Source organism: Prinia subflava, chromosome 3 (assembly GCF_021018805.1).
Source record: "Prinia subflava isolate CZ2003 ecotype Zambia chromosome 3, Cam_Psub_1.2, whole genome shotgun sequence".
In the NCBI taxonomy this organism is placed as follows: Eukaryota; Metazoa; Chordata; class Aves; order Passeriformes; family Cisticolidae; genus Prinia; species Prinia subflava.
Genome location: NC_086249.1, coordinates 39,118,215 through 39,136,428, shown reverse-complemented (window position 1 = coordinate 39,136,428; position 18,214 = coordinate 39,118,215).

Here is an 18,214-nt window from a genome sequence, read left to right as displayed (position 1 = left end):
ACCTGGGAAAAAATGGATCGAGTTGTGTGTGAGTGACCTAAAGGTAGTTGGTACCTCGTGTTAAAATTAGGTCTTAACATGTCAGTGTTGCAACTGCCAAAAATCCAACCTTACAGCTGAGTGAGCTGACACAGGGTCAGAGATAAGAAAGGACTTTGGGCACATTTGATTTGCCTTACGCCATTATGCAGTACTTCGGGTGACTTACCTTGCCTGTGAAGCCTGGGTAACCTCAGCTTCTCTGTCATCTGTCCTTATTGTTTAAATTCTGAGACGAAGTTTAAGTGGCCTCCTGGGACTGGGAGGTGCTGGGAAATGACAGGCATCTGTTTGGTCAGTTTGGGAAGTAAATGTACTCAACTATTTTAAACAAACTAGCTGAAGGCCAGGGAACTTCATTACTGGGTTTTGATACTGGCATCTTTTAAGCATTTTCCTCTGGTGAACCAGACAGGTCTTCAAGAATCTGTCATACTAACAAGTATTCAGCCATTCATAAATTTTGACAACTTTTAGCACTGAACAGAAAAAAATAAATAGGGACCTGTCAGTCATGATTAAGAATCAATAATCCTGAAATTCCTGATTAGGTAACTTCAGTAATATTTGGTGGGTGCTTATTACCCCACTGCTGGCTGCACAACTGGTCATCTTCAGTAGAGTGGCCTGGGGCTGATAGGCTTTAAGCAGAAGGAATGACAAATCCCAGGAGCATCCAGCTCACCTAATTGCAAACATCTACACTTCAAAAGGCACATCTCCTCACACCCCAAGCTTTGGAGGAGAGACATAAACACCTTCTGTGTGCAATCCTTAGCTGGCTGGTTTACCCTGCTGACACATATATTTTGTCAGATGAATTCCACACTGAAGTGAGCCTTGCAGCAAAATGCTCACAGCATTCACTATATACTAGTAAATCACTTAATAAATATCTATAGTGGCTCAACCTTTTCTCCAGTCACGTAATGTAGAGTGTGTTTAGGTATCTCTTTGCCTGTGAAACAACTTTAGGCAGGAGACCAAAGGGAACTCTACTGGCAGGAGGGTTACGGTACTTGAAACAAGTGGAACTGAACAAACAATTCTGTTTCCACACAGCTGCAACCTTCTGGGTATTGGTGGAGGCCTGGGAAAAGGAATTAATGAAGGAATGTCTTACACACGACTCACCAAGTTTGTCTGATCACATGGAGAGTCATTTGGGGACCTCTTTTCAGAAAGGGATTGGACACCTAGAGGCAACACCCTCAAATTACCTTGGTAAGATTCTTTCATCAGGAAGGCTATAAAACACTGATGCTGTGCTTCCTAGGACTGCAGTGATTTACATTCATGGAAAGAAAATGTAAATAACATTTAAATGGAGTTTAATATCCTACTGTCCATGTGCTACAATAAGGGTAACCGAAACAAAACAAGTGTTTGACGTACATATAAATTTATATATGTGTACAAATCACAGAATAATAGAGTATTCTGAGTTGGAAGGGACTTGCAGAGAAGGATAAGGTCCAGTTCATCATCAAGTCCAACTCCTAAGCAAATAGCCCACACTGGTGTTGAACCTGCAGCCCTGGCATTATCAGCCTCATGCCCTGACCTACTGAGATCATAACAAGAACATTTGAGAAACTGCCAATAGAACGACTTCCACTGGAGAATGCAGATGTGTTTAAGTCACTCCACTTCTCTGAGAAATTGGATGCTTTGATTTTAGTGCAGACCAGAGGGAAAAACAGCATCTAAACTTGCCTCTTACTTGCCAAGACACTTTCCTTGCTTTCTCGGATTTAAGGGAAGGGCTTTTGCAGGGCCCCAACCTGGCAGCCCATCTGAAGAGCTGTCCCAGTGCTGTAATAATTTGACTGAGCTGAGGGTTTTGGGTTTATGAATCCTAATAAAAAGGCAGGAAGAAATATTTTTAAAAGGGATCAACATGAAACATTTCAAGATTTTTTTTTTAAATACTTTCATAGAGAATTCTTTCTTTTTTCTTTTGCTCCAGGGTCCTGTAAAAACAACACCCACATTCCAAAAGTTTTCAGGAATGTAATTACCATTTCCCTGCAACTTTATAAAGCTGCAACCTGGTACTAACAACTGAGTTCTCCACTGCATTACCCTGCTGCACTCTGATATACATGCAAAACGCTGTGGGAAAGTAAAGAAGTTCCCTGAGTAATCTACGATTCCAGATATCTCTATAATTTTAGTAAATATATGTACCCAGTGAAGATCCTTAGAAGTGTAAAATAGTTTGAGGATGTTAATAAGGACATTAGGATTAAGTTGGAATTCTGATAAATCAAGATAATTAGGTTTTCCTCGAACTATATCAAAGACACTTTCCCATCCACTTTATTTCTTTTAAAAAGTAGTCATGCTTTTCAGTGGTAAATCATCTATCAGACTTTAATGAAAACCAGAATATGGACGCTGATTTGTCTGTTGGGATACCCATGTTTTCTTATAAGGGATGCAATATTTTTATTGTCTTTTCTGCTGATGGTGAGTAACAATTACAAAACCAAATTAAGAAACCTCACATAAATTGACTATCAGAAGTCTTCTAGACTATAAGCAGGGCAGTGAGATAGACAACTAGAGAAATCTGATGTTGATGCAAAATACTATTACAAGATGAGTTTATAGAAAGCGCATAAAATAGAATGATTCATGTAGTCAAGAATCTCATGGAGAGTTACAAATGGTTTATGGTGAAAATCTCTTCATGATAATGGAAATATTCTAGGACAAGACTAAAAGTCAAAAAGTCACAGTAAAACCCAGAAAATTTGCATCAATTTCACTAAATGAATATGTTTGGTGATCTCAAATTTCAGGCAAAATCATAGAAGAAACCATAGATGAGAAGAGATCGTAACCGGACCAGATAAATGTGGAGCCAATTTTATAAGTGGATATTTGACAGAAAGTAAGAGATTTCTTTTGATGGATTGGTAGTAGGTAGGAATCTTTCTTATGTATGGACACTATCAGTCTTTGAGGAATCTCTGCTGGGACACCAGGGTGAAGTGTGGCACTTGATCTGTGGGTGAACTATAGACAAGAAAGGTACAGTGTGGAAAGTAAAAAACACAAATGAGTACATCCAAAGAGAGAAGCTGAGGGGTGAAGGTAAAGAAACAGGAAAGAGGCACAGAAGGATGATTTGAAATACCTAGTACAAGAAAAGGAAGTGAAAGACATGTAAGAACTTCGCTAGAAGGCAGACGAGGAGAAAATACAAAGCAGGAGATGGCAGTAAAATTGTCACATTATCTTCTGACCCAAAATGCTTCAGAGTCACAGATGTCAATCATTATGCACAGGACATCATATTCCAAAATAGGGATCCTTTACTATCCAGCACTGGACTCACTGATCTGACTTTCTCATTGCTGTTTGGATTGAGAGTCAGCATGGAGTTCAATGAGACACCAGGCACATTATGTACATATGCAATGTATGTATACATTGCACATCTGTGCAATGTAGCAATGTATGTATACATCCAAGACACTTAAAATGATTGAAATCCTCATAGAATAGGAACTCTTCATCTCTACTGGTAGGAAGCCCTACTGAGCATAAGTACCCCTACTTGTGTGTGGGAGTTCATGCATCCACTCTAGAGGATTCAGCACACTGATACGCAGCTATGGCTATGATGCAGTGACATGCACACTGATTACCCACTGCCCACAGAAGACGATAATATAACAGGGATTCTGTAGGGATGCCACAAATAGAGTTTATCTGAGGCATGCTTTTAGGGACCCTGCCAGTTTTCTTTGCATGGTGTAACTTCCTCATTCATTAAAGTAAAGAAAATATTCAATGATGTTGAAACCCCCAGAGTTGCCAGGCTTGTGCATCATCTGCTGACTATTAGTGATAAGAGTGTGTATTAGCTGGAGGAGCACATCTCCCAACCACATTTTGTCTCTTGTACTTAACAGATGTTGGAATGCTCACCACAGTTCTCTTCATCTGCCCCATTCCATAGTCATTTATGCTATCACAGTGAAATGCCCATGGGAGACATGTTGTATGATTTCTGCATGGAAAATAACCCTTTTGGCAGATACTTCCAACAGAAATGTTTTCCATCAGCCAGGATTCTGAGAAAACATGGGCAGATATTTCCTCTATGGTTGATAAAGTTTCAAATTAGAAGGGCCTGATAAAACAACAAGCACCACATTTGATTATTTCATTTTTACTTTAAAATGCATTGTACATCATTATAATTCAGCCTTTTGCATTGCAGTGTCAGTCACAAATGGCTTACTGCTACCGAAATCTAAGAAGAGAAAGCTCAAAATTTCTTTTTGGTTTTTTATCTCTCTTTCCTATCGTCTGCAGAACACTGTGCTGGCCAGAATATCAGTGCACTTTCCTGGTAGATTGAATCCTTGGAGATGTAAGCATTAAGTAGCAGAGCCCTGTGGCATGGCTGGGGATGGACAGGGATGTGGTACTTTTGGAAAATATAAGTCTCATGGCTGGGGAAAATGGAAGTCTCATGTGAAGAGAGAAATTTCAGCTGAAGCAGATGGAAAACAACTTCCCATGCTGAAGGCAGCTGGGCAACAAGGAAGTGTTCACTTGTGCATCACGGACGTACAACTACAGAGAACACTTACTGCACACAGTTACAGTAAAATATTCGAACAACTGGCAAGTCAAGTCATAGTACAAATCTGCAGAGTTGGACTCCGTTTCACGGCTTTTCTTTATTGCCATAGTGAAATTGTATTTACAGTCTTGTAAATCACTAATTTAAACAAGATGTTCAAAGCAAGAAAATAGCTTTTATTTCCTCTTTTGGTGCACATCACAAGTTACTGGCTTTCTGTAGAACATTTGCAGAAAATCTGCTCTATTGTTTCATTACACGTATGGAGCCTATGTTCATTTGTAAAACTTCCTCCCTTTCAGAAAGGTTACAGGAACCAAGAAAAACCAATGAAAGAATGCTAAAACTGGGAAAAAAAGCAAACCAGAAAAAACAGGATTCTTTGTATCATACAGAGCTGATTCTATTTTTACTCATTAGCTATGTCTTTCAAAAGAGAAGTCCGAATTTGAAAAAGTAAATGTTATTATAATCTTAGTTGAGAAGGTAGAAATGTCCATGAATCAGCTTGCAAAGACAGACATTCTGACTCTAGACATCTGAGATTCCTCTGGAATATAGACCTGAGATTCCTCAGGTCCATTATATTCCTGGAATATAATGAAATGTATGAAATTATGAAAAGGAATGACATGTGACAGTACAGGCTTCTTTTTCCCTGCCAGGATTTGGATTAATGCTCTTCTACTGGAGTAGAAGTTTGTGTTTGGACTTGGGTGTTTATTATTTCTGATCTATTTACAGACTCATGAGCCGTGAGCTCTAACATGTTTGAGGACGAAGGTAAAATGGAGTACCTCTAACTCTTTCCAAGGTTATTTAAGCAATAATCCCCCAATAACGAGATGACAGCTATATTATTTATACTTTTGACCCAATAATGGCCACCCATGGCCCAGAAAGCAGACCTTTTTCACCCAATTACAGAAAACCATCTAAACCCATGAAGAAGAAGGAAGAAGAAGGTGAAGAAGAAGGACCCAGACAATGTCCGAAGTCCTCCATCTTGAATCACATATGTTACTATATACTAAATCTTAAATCTAATTTTTTCACACTGTGAGATCACACAGTATCATTCAAACTACACACCCACAACCCCAGTGCTATCAATCAATCTCGGGAGCCTGTTCCAAGGCCTCAAGTCAAATGTGATGCTTGCTTGGGAGTCAGCACCTTTTAGCACAGAAAGCCTTTCAGCTTCTAGGGTTCCAACAATGACAGAAACAAAGTGAAGTGATCCAGTTCCTATGAGATAAATAGGCAGAATCAACAAGGATGGGAAAAACAAAAATTCAACTAAATGGTGTTCTTTGAAAAATAAGTTTTAGTCTTATCTAAATATGCCCTCATAATACTGCTTGATGCAAAGAATTGTATTTGAGAAACAGCTGATTCCTAGCCCAGGCTTGAGTTCTGCATTCAGTTTTGGATCCTGTAAGATACTCTTTGCCTTGTAAGTGAGATTTTTTCTAAAAATCTCTTGCTACAAAACTTGAATATGGATGATGAGATTAAGACTAGCTGTTCTGAAGGCTTTTGTAGGGATCTACGATGTGGACAGAAATAGGTAATTTAGACTGGTTAAACTACAGATCTTTGTATGTCAGTATTTTAACAATTAGACTCTGATAGTTTGCTGTTCTCATTGAAGTGCTTATGGTAGTGCCACTATTTTTAGTCTAATGCATTTTTTCATGTATTGAATATTGCACAAAGGTTGGACTAGAAAAAGCTTTCTCTCTGTACTTGTTCAAGGACAGAAAAAGCCTCTTTTAAAAGTATATCTTCAGTACAGTCTGACAGTCCCTTTTAAAGAGCTGAATGTGCCCATGACCTCTTGAGAGAAGCAAAGCTGCAACAGAATGCATGTGGTGTAGCAGAGCTCAAAATGAGCCCTGGATCTCTCTTCCCTCTCAGCATTCAGTTAATTGCCCTGGCAGACAAAAAAAAGCTATTATTTAAACAGAGAGGTCTTGCTCTTTTAGTTTTTCTTTTTGAGTCTCTAAATTCACTTTAACTTGTCTTAATTTTCTTTTTTCTCAAGCGCAGTGCATTTGCTGCTCTGAGGGCTGCACCTGCTCCTGACACACTTTCCAGCAGCCCTGACACACTTTCCAGTAATGCTGACACACAAACAACACTGTCATCTGCTCGGTATCCACTTCCATTCTCATCAATGCCTGCAGTATTATGTGGGGCAGGTCCACAAGATTCGTGATTTACTACTCCATGAACAGCACTTTGGCTGATGAATAGATACAGATAAAGCAAAAGCTTCTCTCTCAAAGCAATAATTCCCTAAAGGCAGTCCTTTTTTCACCGTGTGATAAAATTTAATCTTCAGATTTCTGCCTATGATGAAGTTATGCCTTCTCTACTTACCATTACACTTTCCCTATTTCTCACAATAAATTTCTGAAGGGCAAAAATCAACCAAATCATTGTATGCGTTGAATTCATGCAACATGTGCACAGCTCTCAAACATGTGATTTTTATTCAGTGCTTTAATGAAATAAGTCTATAAATTGATTGTAAATATGGTAGTGCAAACAAGGAACGTTGACTCCCTTAGTCACTGTGGTTGTAAGAACAGTTTTGTTTAAAGCAGAAAAACTGAAAGATTCTCTGCAAATATCCAATTTGTGCAAAAGCTCTCCATTGCAATAAGATGGATCCAGAGATTTCAGCACTGGTTAAAATTGGTTTACTGTAAGCCTCTAGTTAAATCAATACTGCTTGAAGCCATTGTAACACATAATTGTGGCACATTTCAGATGATAACAAAATATCTTTTGATCCTATTATTACTGTTTCCAGGTCACTGTGAGACAGTTTGCTTTACTTAGCTTCAAAATCACTGAAATAATATTGACTGAGAGCTCAGTGGGAGCACAGCTGTTGTTCACTTATTACATAAGAAAGAAGAGATGAAAAGAAGGAAAACAACAAAACAACCAAGTCAAATGAATCATAAGCACTTAGAATTACTAAAAAAAAGAAAGAAAAATGGAAAAAAAAATCTTTTCATTTCTGGATCCTGTTTCAGTAAAGACATACACTAAAACATATACAAAATTATTTACCTGTGGACAAATCTAAATTTTCCCAACCACTTTTCCCCCCATGTGTCTTTTCAAGCTGTAAAAAGAAAGACTTGGTCTTATATCAGATTTCCCATAGAAAACCCCCCAACTGGATAGATTCCAACTACAGTATGAAGAGATGTTTGATGAACTGCAATAATTATTGTCATAAAATTTTGAAAATTCTATGTATTATCAACATGAAACATCCACGCCTGAATTAAAATAAATTAAAGAAATTATGGATTAAATTAATTATGGATTTAGGATTAAAGAAATAATGCAATTTAGATACCATCTCTTTTTGAAATTTATAAAATCTACAAAAAATGGCACTGTGGTATGGTAGGATAAATATAAAATGTACTTTCTTTAGGATTCCTGCATTTACTGTGATGACAGACTCTTCATCCACAGTGTTCCAGAGGAAAACAACATCCCTGAATGCTCTTTTTGAAATAAATGGGTGGTTTACCACCTTATTCTTTTCCCTGGTTAAAAAATGACTCACACTATAATTCATGCCAAGTAGTTGCACGACACTTAAATAGGATTGATTGTGACATTTTTAATAGCTGGAGGATCTTTATTGTCATTGGCACTCTTATTAAGGACTGGACTGTAAATCCCTTCCTGACACTGAGAAGCAGCTCCTCCAAAGAGGTCCTATGACCTCTGTGAACAGTAGTTCTCCACAAAAAGGAAAGGCTTAAAAGTCTGGGTTTAAATATTTTATCCATAAATTTGTTACTAAGAGAATTTCTGGGCGGCGACACAAAATTTGGAAACTGCTGTTAAAGATACCTTTTCTCTGAGCTACATCAGAAGATCCTTCAGGGCTTATCAAGTCAGACTGATAAGACTTGCTCAGATGTTGAAGTTTCGGTCACTAATGTTTTAGACACAGTTTGTCCATCAACTACAAAGTTGCATCTCTGGTTTGAAAAACCTTCTTTCCACCCAGCAGGCTTCCAGTCCTGTTTCTCCCACACACCCAGTGCGCTGTATAGTTACTTTTCACAGGTCTTGGCATGTGAGGATAAGAGTGTGAGATTGTTTCTGGCTAGAAGTCTTTGTGCCTCAGTGGCCTGCTGGGGACAGCTTTTTGGGGAATAAATGCAAAAGAAGGGCTCTGGCTCTGGCCAGCCATTAGAGGGCAGTGAAACACCATCCTTTTATTCAGGCGCTGCTCACTCGCACGAAGGGCACTCTCTGAAGGTTAACCAGCCCTTCGGATATCAACAGGATTTACAACCAAGGGATGTTTTCCACTCTTTCGGGGTGGATTCACATATCTGTTCTCGGAATCGTAGAGTACACACCTAGTGAAGCCTGAACAGCCTGTAACCAATACCCATTTTAGGCTGCTGATGTTCTCCACAGAAACACGCTGTGCACATGTGGGTTTCCCAGACATAACCGAGTCCTATGACATTCCCAAAGCTGCTGTACTGAACATGTTCATTTGTAGACACATTTAAGAGTAGAAGGCAAGACAGGAGCTGATCAAGCATTGCCTTTCTCTTCATATTTCTGTACCACTTGGAACACAGTTATGTGAGGGTCGTGGGACTCATCCATGAAGGAAAAATCTCTCCAATTTTTCACATCTCCTTCCCCACAGATTTTCCTTGTACCTGTGGTTATTTGAGGCTTTTGAGCAGGATCTGGTTCTGCTCTGCCCTGGAGTGCCCAAATGTCATCTCGAATTCAGAACGCCTCTGGAGCAGTCTGAACTGATCTGGCTAAAGGGAACAGAGACCTTACAGTTAAACCAAGATAATTCACAACAAAACTGGTTCAAGCCTTATTGTCAATTATTGATAGGGAGCATAAGGAAAAAGAAAATTGGAAGAGTGGTAAAGTGAATATTCTTTTTTTTTTCTAACAGTTGAAAATGAATAAAGATACATTTAATGGTGTAGAAATAGGAAACAAAGCAAGATATGCTTTGCTAATAAATTATTTTCAACTTTTGTTTCTTCTAGTTAAAACTATAATAATGAAAGCAATATATAAATTTAGGTAATGAAAAAGTGAGTCATGACATGGCTTTTATTGACCAGATTGCCTTAATCCGAATGTTGAAAACTTAATTAAGTAAAGTTTATGTTAAAAATAAAAACTTTACATGAGTAAAGTTTCAGTAGCAAAATAAAATGAATTTAATAAAGCTATTTTAAGTGAAATTCAATACATTAAACCACAGCATATTTCACTGCTTTGTAGCAGAGTATCTACAGAACAAATAAATGCATTCTCTATTACTTATTTTCTGTCTCTAACAGGTTAGCAATTTTGGAAATTTCCTGATAACAATATGTTTTCTGTTTCAGTATCTTATTTGGATTGTATTATAACCTGTTCTTTGTGCATTGTTAGAAAAAGAAAGGGATTTTTTCACAAGATGAGAAATTACCATTCATGAACTAATTACAGTGAGAACTATTTATTCATGGCTTTGTAATGCTTCAGGAATTACTAAGAATGAGAAAGATGTTTATTATTGAAAAATGAATTGTGCAGGAACTGGAAAGGCTTAATTCTAGAAATTCTGTGTATATAAAAAAACTGTAGCTTCTAATTTTATATGATTGTACACAGTGTTTCAATGGGAAAAAACTTTTCTCATAGAAGCAATGTTTTAGGCAATATTTTCTGAGTTTCAAAGTGCTCTATCACGTGTTTAATTTTAATGTGCTCATACTGAAAGCATTTTCCTCACCAAAATTTCAAAATCTTTGTTGCAGTAGATAAGTACTTATGAAAACTCAATTGTTAAGTTAAATACCTATTTTTTAATCTAAAATGTAGGAAATGTGTTGTAACACTGGTGTGAAGCTTGTTGTTTACAACAATGATTTATTATCAGTAATTATACTAAAAGCATCAGTTAATTCTGTATATGTACATTGGATGAATTTAATATCATCAAAACTTACACTAACCTTGTTGGACAATTCTGTCATTTTATGATATCAAATTTCCTCATGTGCTGTGAACATTTTTTTCCATAATTTTTTAAAATTATGTGTTTTAAAATATTGTAAATGAAAATTCCTTACTGATTCCTTACTTTAGATTAAATACCTTGATAATTCCTTAATGTAAGAAAAGTTGCTGACTACGTCCCGAAAGGTGGCCAAGTGTATAAAGAATTAAGAAAGAAGCTATCTTACATTGGATTTCTAACAAAGGATCAAAATGGAGCCAAAATAGCATTGCTCACAGTCTGAAGTCAGTAAGATTAGAAGGCAATAAATAAAATGTTTATGGCCATCGAGCAGTGCTTAAGGGTGTGGTCACCTTTGTAGCTGCTCTCATAAAGAAATCTCCAGTTCAGGTTGGTGTGGCATTGAGCACATTCTCAGCCTGTTGATTGCCACTTCTAAAGGAGAAATCTGTCACCCACTAGGTTGTTGACAAGTGTTTAAAGCATTTGAACAGTTCTGTCTGACTTTGGGATTACTACTACTCTCGTCTGAGAGAGAGTGTGAGAGATTTAATTTTACTAGATCTGTGAGTCATTTCTGACAAGGTAACTTGCCATTATGGGAGAAATTTCTTTTATTAAATAGTAAGTTACTCTGTAAGGATGATGAAAATTTTGAGTTCGCTGTTTTTATATTGCAGTTTGGATTACAAAGACATCAGTTTGTTTTTTTGAGATTCAATGCCATTTAAGTATAAATAGCCAAATATTTAAACCTATAATCAAACACTGCATGGAGTTGGCCTGCTGAAGTCAGGTTGCTTAATTGTGTCCCAGAGTGATTTCTGAAATGACAGTTTCTCAAAGAGAAATCATTACCCCTTTTACCTAATTATTTCTCTTAAAAGTGAGTATTTTTCTGCTCCATGCTATGGCAGTCTTATATATATCCCTCCCTTAATAAAATGCCTTTTTTCCCCAAAAAATGAGAATAACAAGACATTCAGAAGATGTCTAGCTACACCAAGACCTTCATCTGCAATGTCCTGAACTGGAAAAGCAGATGTGAAAGTGGAACGAAGTAAAGGCTCAGGTCAGGCTGTGAAGAACAGGAATCCAGCTCTTCCCTTAGGGTGCCAGCAAAGACAGTGCTCTGGCCAGGGGGCCAGGCACAGTGTGACAGAAGTGAGCTCACTGCAAGAGAGAACGAGCAAAAGCAAGCTGCAGGGAGGACACTGGTCTAAAGGCAGAGTGCTGTTCAGGCAGGAGCTGGTTGGTGAGCACCAGGCAGTGAACTCTTTGTGGACAGTGAGCAGTGGTGTGCCCCCTAAAAGTGTAGGAGAGTGCTCAGGAAGGTGCTCAGGAGGATATGAGCAGATGCTGAGGAAGACTCTTGGTAAAATGGAAGGTAGGATGTCTGCTGTGTGTGTCAAACATTTCATACTGAATTAATGAAGCAAACATGAGATCCTTTTTGAGGAAATAAACCTCCAATATGAGATTAAAAAAATAAAATAAAATGGAAGCTAAAGACTTTCAGTCAGTCCCCTAACATTTTGCCATCTATCTAGTGATTTTTTGATGTTGCTGGATTGGGGACACTGCTGTTTCTCATCAGGCTATGAAGAACAGCTATATGTTTCTAATTCTGTTTGTTGCCTGATTACAACTGGCATCAGGAAAGTGACTGAGCTGTCACAGGGAGAAATTGTTTCTATTCCTGCTTCAATCTTTTAAAAACAGAAAACAGATGTTCCTTTCATTGTCAACTGTCAAGTAGCTCCAAACAAGAAAAGCATCTGTGATATAGGCAGGACTGTAGAGACTACAATAGTGTAGATGTGGACAGGATATTTTCTTGTACAGGGTTTCTAGCTTACCAGAGACAGTTAATTTTGGTCTCCTTTTTGATCCTTTACTCTCTTTTCTCGTTATGTTTTCTCACATAATATTGTTTGTGGTGTTCTTTAGATATGACTAGAACTGGTTCAAGGTTTGAAAGAGAAAGTATCAAAAATCAGTTTTTTTCCTTTGCAACTGGTGACTTATGTTCTCAAGTTTGTATCAGCTACATATTAATTCAACTTTACTTCCTCCAACACTTTCAACAGGCTTGCAGACTTGCAGGCAGTACCTCATTGTTTTTTTCCCCAGACAACTCTAACCTCCCAGAGAAAACATGTTTTACTTGTAGTTAAAATCCTATCTCTTAACATTCACACAGTGGAGTTTTTTGAGTTAATGAGAGCACTATCAGGTCAGCACTCCTTGTAAAAGACATTCCAGAGTGCTTCTTCAGGTACTTTTCTTGCTCAGATAGTACAAGACTGGCCTGAGGCATTCTGTGACATTATGTTGTCTTCAGTGTCTTGGTTTACCATTTTAATAATTCTTTCCATGTGCAGAGAAGAGTGACTTGTTTTCATGCTTCACTATAGCCTGAGTAATTTCCCCTTAAAATGGTTTGTTTGCTCCATTCAGCTGTAGCTGCATTTACATAGTATATATTGTTTGAAATATAGAAATATTTTAAGTAAATGAGAAAGTAGAATAAAACTATGCTGAAAGTGATACATATATGGGTGCTTTCTGAGGAAAAACAGTTTAATTTTCATTTTTTGTTTTCAGGAGCTCTGTGTGGAGAACACTCCACTTGTATGTTGAGAATATACTCAAAGAACTTCCCACCAGCCACAGAAGGACAGATCACCAAGCAACTATTTCCATGAAAGCTAATACAAAATTCTAGAGGAAGCCTTTGTGACAGCAGGCAAGGGAAAAAGTAAACCCTCTGAATGCTGAAGTAGGTAACTGATTGTTTTTGTCTTTGAGGATTTTGAAATCTCAGTTTCAAACCAAGTACTTCATGAAAATAATAAGAAAAACACCAAGCTGTTTTTGCCTTCAGATAAAAATTAAAGCAACAGGTTATAAAAGTGAGTTTGTTGCTTGATCAAGATGCATGTTCATTTTGTGAGAGACTGTCACCCTGGTTTTGAAGACTTTTTTAAGCCTTCTGTTATGTTCTTCATATTGGAGTCAGAAGTTTCACCTTATCACACTTTCTACTATAAACACTGGCCATGTTTTGCTAACTGTCTTTTATTGTTTACATATTTCTAGGTAGGAAGAGAAATGTGATTGACAGTTAGCTCGACCAACGTGGATTGAGAAGTAGAATTCCATCCTCCAATCCACGAGCACCATAGAAAATGTATAAAACTGGGTTTTGTAAATAAACTCTCTCTCTTTTCCTGCTTCGCTCACCAGTGTGTCCTCGTGTAGTTCTTCCCGTGTCCACTGTGACAAGAGACAGGATCACATTGTCATAGAAAACCAAAGTCTCTGATGAGATTGTTGCTGATTTACATCCCGCATTTTATCTTAATACAAATATTCCAGCCTGAATTGCTGCTTGACCCCTTACCTAGAATTCCCATGTGCAATGGACCCTGTGACTACAACACTTGCAATTCCAAAGATCACCATCAGTGCTTGAAGTTGTGTTTTAGTGTACTCCTGTTTCAGGAATAATGCTGGAGACGTGTTCCTCTTCTCTCCTGCAGTGGTTGATCCCTCCCTTCCTGTGTTGCAGAATAAAGGCTTTATAACTAGGAATTGTAAAGCAGGTATGTTTTATTCCATCTGGGACACTTAGAGGATATTTCCACTGCCTGGTTGAGACAGGTTTAAGGTTTAAATACACTTAGATCCCACAAACCCTCACCTCCCTGCCCACCCACTCCCTGCCCATTCTCTGCCTCCTTGTGCTTCATATTATAATTAGTCTTTCGTGGTGCTTATTAGTCTTTGTAATTCAACCTCCTGGTGGTCATGGGCAAGGGTCTTCTGATGAAGTAAGAAGTCTTCCTCCATGTCTGAGCAGGTGCAGTGAAGGTTTAGCTAATTCCCAGGTCATTTTGTCCTGGCCAAAACCGGGAGCCTGGTTCTTGCTTGTTCCTTAGTCAACTGGTCCTGCTTTATCAGGTCTTCACAACATCTAAGTCCTGCTTTACTGACTTTTAACAATGTACATCTTATATTATTATAAGCAATGACAATACCTACTTGCTTTACCTAGCAACTGTGTGTTCTGTTAATTACTTCTCCCTAGCAAGTTACACTCCTCTGTGTTCTGATACAAGCTGTTTCTCTGTGTTTACAAGATTGCTAAATAAGCTGTGCATGTTTCTGTTCTCCCCTTCACCTGTTTAAGCACATTATATGCTTCTAAAATTGTGAATTTTCATAGGCATATACGTTTCCCATATCCCTCCCTTCCTTCCTCTGCAGCAGGTGCCTGGAGGCTGCGCTGCAGTCAGTGATGCTCTCAGCTCTGCTGTGCTGTGCTGGCCTCTGCCAGTGAGGCACTGGGAGCCCCACAGCCACACACTGCACATTTAACCCTGCTGGCCATGTGCAGAGTGACCTGAGCTCAGCACAAGGGGAATTCTCTAGAGTTCATGGACGTGGCTGTGCACAGGCACGTTGGTGCCTGGCAGCTGCCAGGAGCTCCCTGTCTGGGCTGAGGCTTTCAGGCCAGCCAGGGCTGAGGATGTGGGCAGCCAGAGCTGTTTGCTGCTTACAGGATGTCTGAGCTTTCCATCCACTTCCTTCAGGGCAAGGCTTGGATGAGCTCCTGGGTTTCAAGTAGGAGGTCCAACAGCTGCCCCCTCAGTGGGCTGCAGGGCATCAGCTGGAGGAGACAGCTTCTTGTTGGGAGTGAAACACAAATCCCAAGCAAGATCCTTTTAAACTTCTGGTTAATTAATCAAATCAAACTAAATCTGAACACTGGCCTTTTAATTGTCTGGCTTTAGTGCATTTGTGTGTCTGAAAATACACAAAATGCCATCACAAAAGAGAGGCAGACGTACAAAGGCTTTGTGATGCTCCCAAGCTGGATTTTCAATCTTAAATACAGACCTTTGCAACAATGTTTTTGACAGTCATATCCATAAAAATTCATCAGAGTTGCAGGAAGATGGAGCTTGAGGAATTAGAGCTGTCACCTAGCCTGAAAGTAGGAATGGAAGCTTTTTGTGATGAATGATTCACGTGTCTGTTGTCAGCCTCTCCCGCCCTCCCCAGCGGAGCTGCTGCCTTGCACAAGCCCTGCTTAGGCTGTTTTCCTGTGCCTGGCCATGCAGCTCAGGAGAGGTCTGGGCTGATGTTGCAGGCGACAGAGGTCTCCGTGTTCAAAATCATGCTGTTAGCCTGTTCAGCCAAGAGACCTAAAGGTAGGGAGCAAAGCTGTTCATTAATTTGAAATACTCAGAGGCGCCCAGTAGGTGTTGAATTTTTTTAATTGGATGCTGTGTTACCAGGCTGCTAAGTGAAGGTGAGGTTTTTTCTTAAAGGCCAAACTGACCTCATGGTGAACTCCTGTCTGATAAACTGGTCTGGCCCCTCTTCTCCAGTTCCACAGTCACATCCCCTGTGCCATCTAGGCCTGGCACAGGACAGGGGCTCTCTGCAAGAGTAACTTTCTGCTGGTTTAGTTTTTTTCTGGTCTAGTTTTTCTCACGAGCTCACCGCTCATCTGCCAGGCACCAGAGAAGCAAGAGAGGTGGTGAGAACATGAAGCCAGGCACAGTAGGGGTAGACAGGACTGTTCCCATCAGCAGTCACTATAAGGTCTCTGTGCTCTGGAGATCAAGGTCTGTACCTTTTTTGGTGCATTATTCTGAGCAAAGGGCGTGCAAGAAGTCAGAAGAAATCCACAAAGTCAGAGAATAGGATGAACCCAGTGCTGCACTACTTACAGAAAATCAAAAACTACTGAGCTACCATCAGTTACAGTGAATTCCAAGACAAATATAAGGAAAATAGTTTTCACTGCACAGAGAAAAATGAACTTATATCCCTTGACTGAATTGCTTTGACAAAAGTTGCTCTTTTCTTCCTTGTAGTTGCTGTGTTCAGGTTAAAAACATGCAATATGAATCACAGTAATGCTTTTCCAAATATTCTGTAAGCCATTTGATTTACTGCCAAGAAGGCATGTAATGAAAATTAAAAATAGAGTGATTATTAAAAAAAAACCCCTCTCTGCATGCATCATTGCTGACATTTGTTGAAATAAGAAGATCCATGAAAAATTATTTATAGATTTTGTGGGTTACAGCAGGAAATAAAATACAATCATAATGACACATGGGGGAATATTTTTATGGAACATGATAATAAATGAAAACATTTGTGACATTAACTGAAAGATAAGAGATATTCAAATAATTATTGAACAATTTAAAACAATAGAACCATATGCTTAGATTTAAAATGTAATTGTCCACAAATTTAACACATTTAAATGTTTTAAAAATATCTTTCTCTGGAAGCAGCCCAAATTGCTGAGAAGCTGCATAGCTCACAAAGACATCAGACACTTTAAAATTAAAATAAGGTATTGATACAAAATATTTTAAATTCTGTGGTAATGAGAGTAGTTTATTTTTAAGAATTCGGAAAAAAACTCTTGGGAACATGAATTTTCTTTGGTAGCAACCCCTGGTGTGCAGGATTTTTTAGTTAGAGGTTACTCCTGTCTTTGGAGTTTATGATTTATTTTGGGATTTGACTACGGCAGCATAAGCTGGGTTTACTTAGTTTTTCTGGAATTTTAATAACAAGAGTGAGAAAATGAATATATTCCTTAAAAAGTTGAATTAAAGATGAAACACTGCAAGAAGAAAATAGAGTTAACAATTAAAATTTAATAAATAGACTAAATTAATTACCAAATTAAAAAGACAGGTAATCAAGACAAACTTTGTAGTTAGCTCAGATGAGGGTTGTATTATTTTGCTTTTAGATTTCAAATTCTTCTACCTACACACCTGCCTGGAACTCTAGCTGATATATTGTATTTATACAATACAGAAGAAGGGTGTTGGTATGTGTTGATTATACGAACTTTACAGAATATAAGAATTGGTACTGGTCTTAGGTATTTGTCGAGGAAATTTTTCTGGTTCTTTTCAAGGAAGCACGAATTTATGAGGGCCTTAAATGCTAATGCTTTAACACTTATGCCAGAAATTATATAGTACAGGACTTAAAATGTAAGTCATGTCCTTTCAGAGTGAGATGCACCTATAATTAATGCTTTATATGAGTTTTATGGAAATTTGGACTCCTTCAGATGACATTTCACAGCTTCTAATACATTGAGCTCACTAATTAGAACTCAAAATCAATGTGATTAGCACAAAGCTTCTAAAAATATATGCAGAGAAGATTTCAACTCCTGGGCCTTCTAGTGTGTGGGTACCTTATTTCAGATGCATGATAGTAAATTTTGCTTCTCTGCGTGTAGAAAATCAAAGTCTACTTGGCAGTGAAAGGAAAGGAAGGTGAGGGAAGTATCAGAGACATGTATCTAATGCTTGGGGCTATCAGTGGTGTTGTCATCATGGTCTTCATAATTTTGTGCTACAAGAGGCATTGGATAAAGTATAAAAAAAGTCCTGAAAGCAAAACAAAATGGTTCATTTGCTTTCAAATGAGCACTCAAATCACCTGTGCTTCAAGATTTGTGTTTCTTCTAC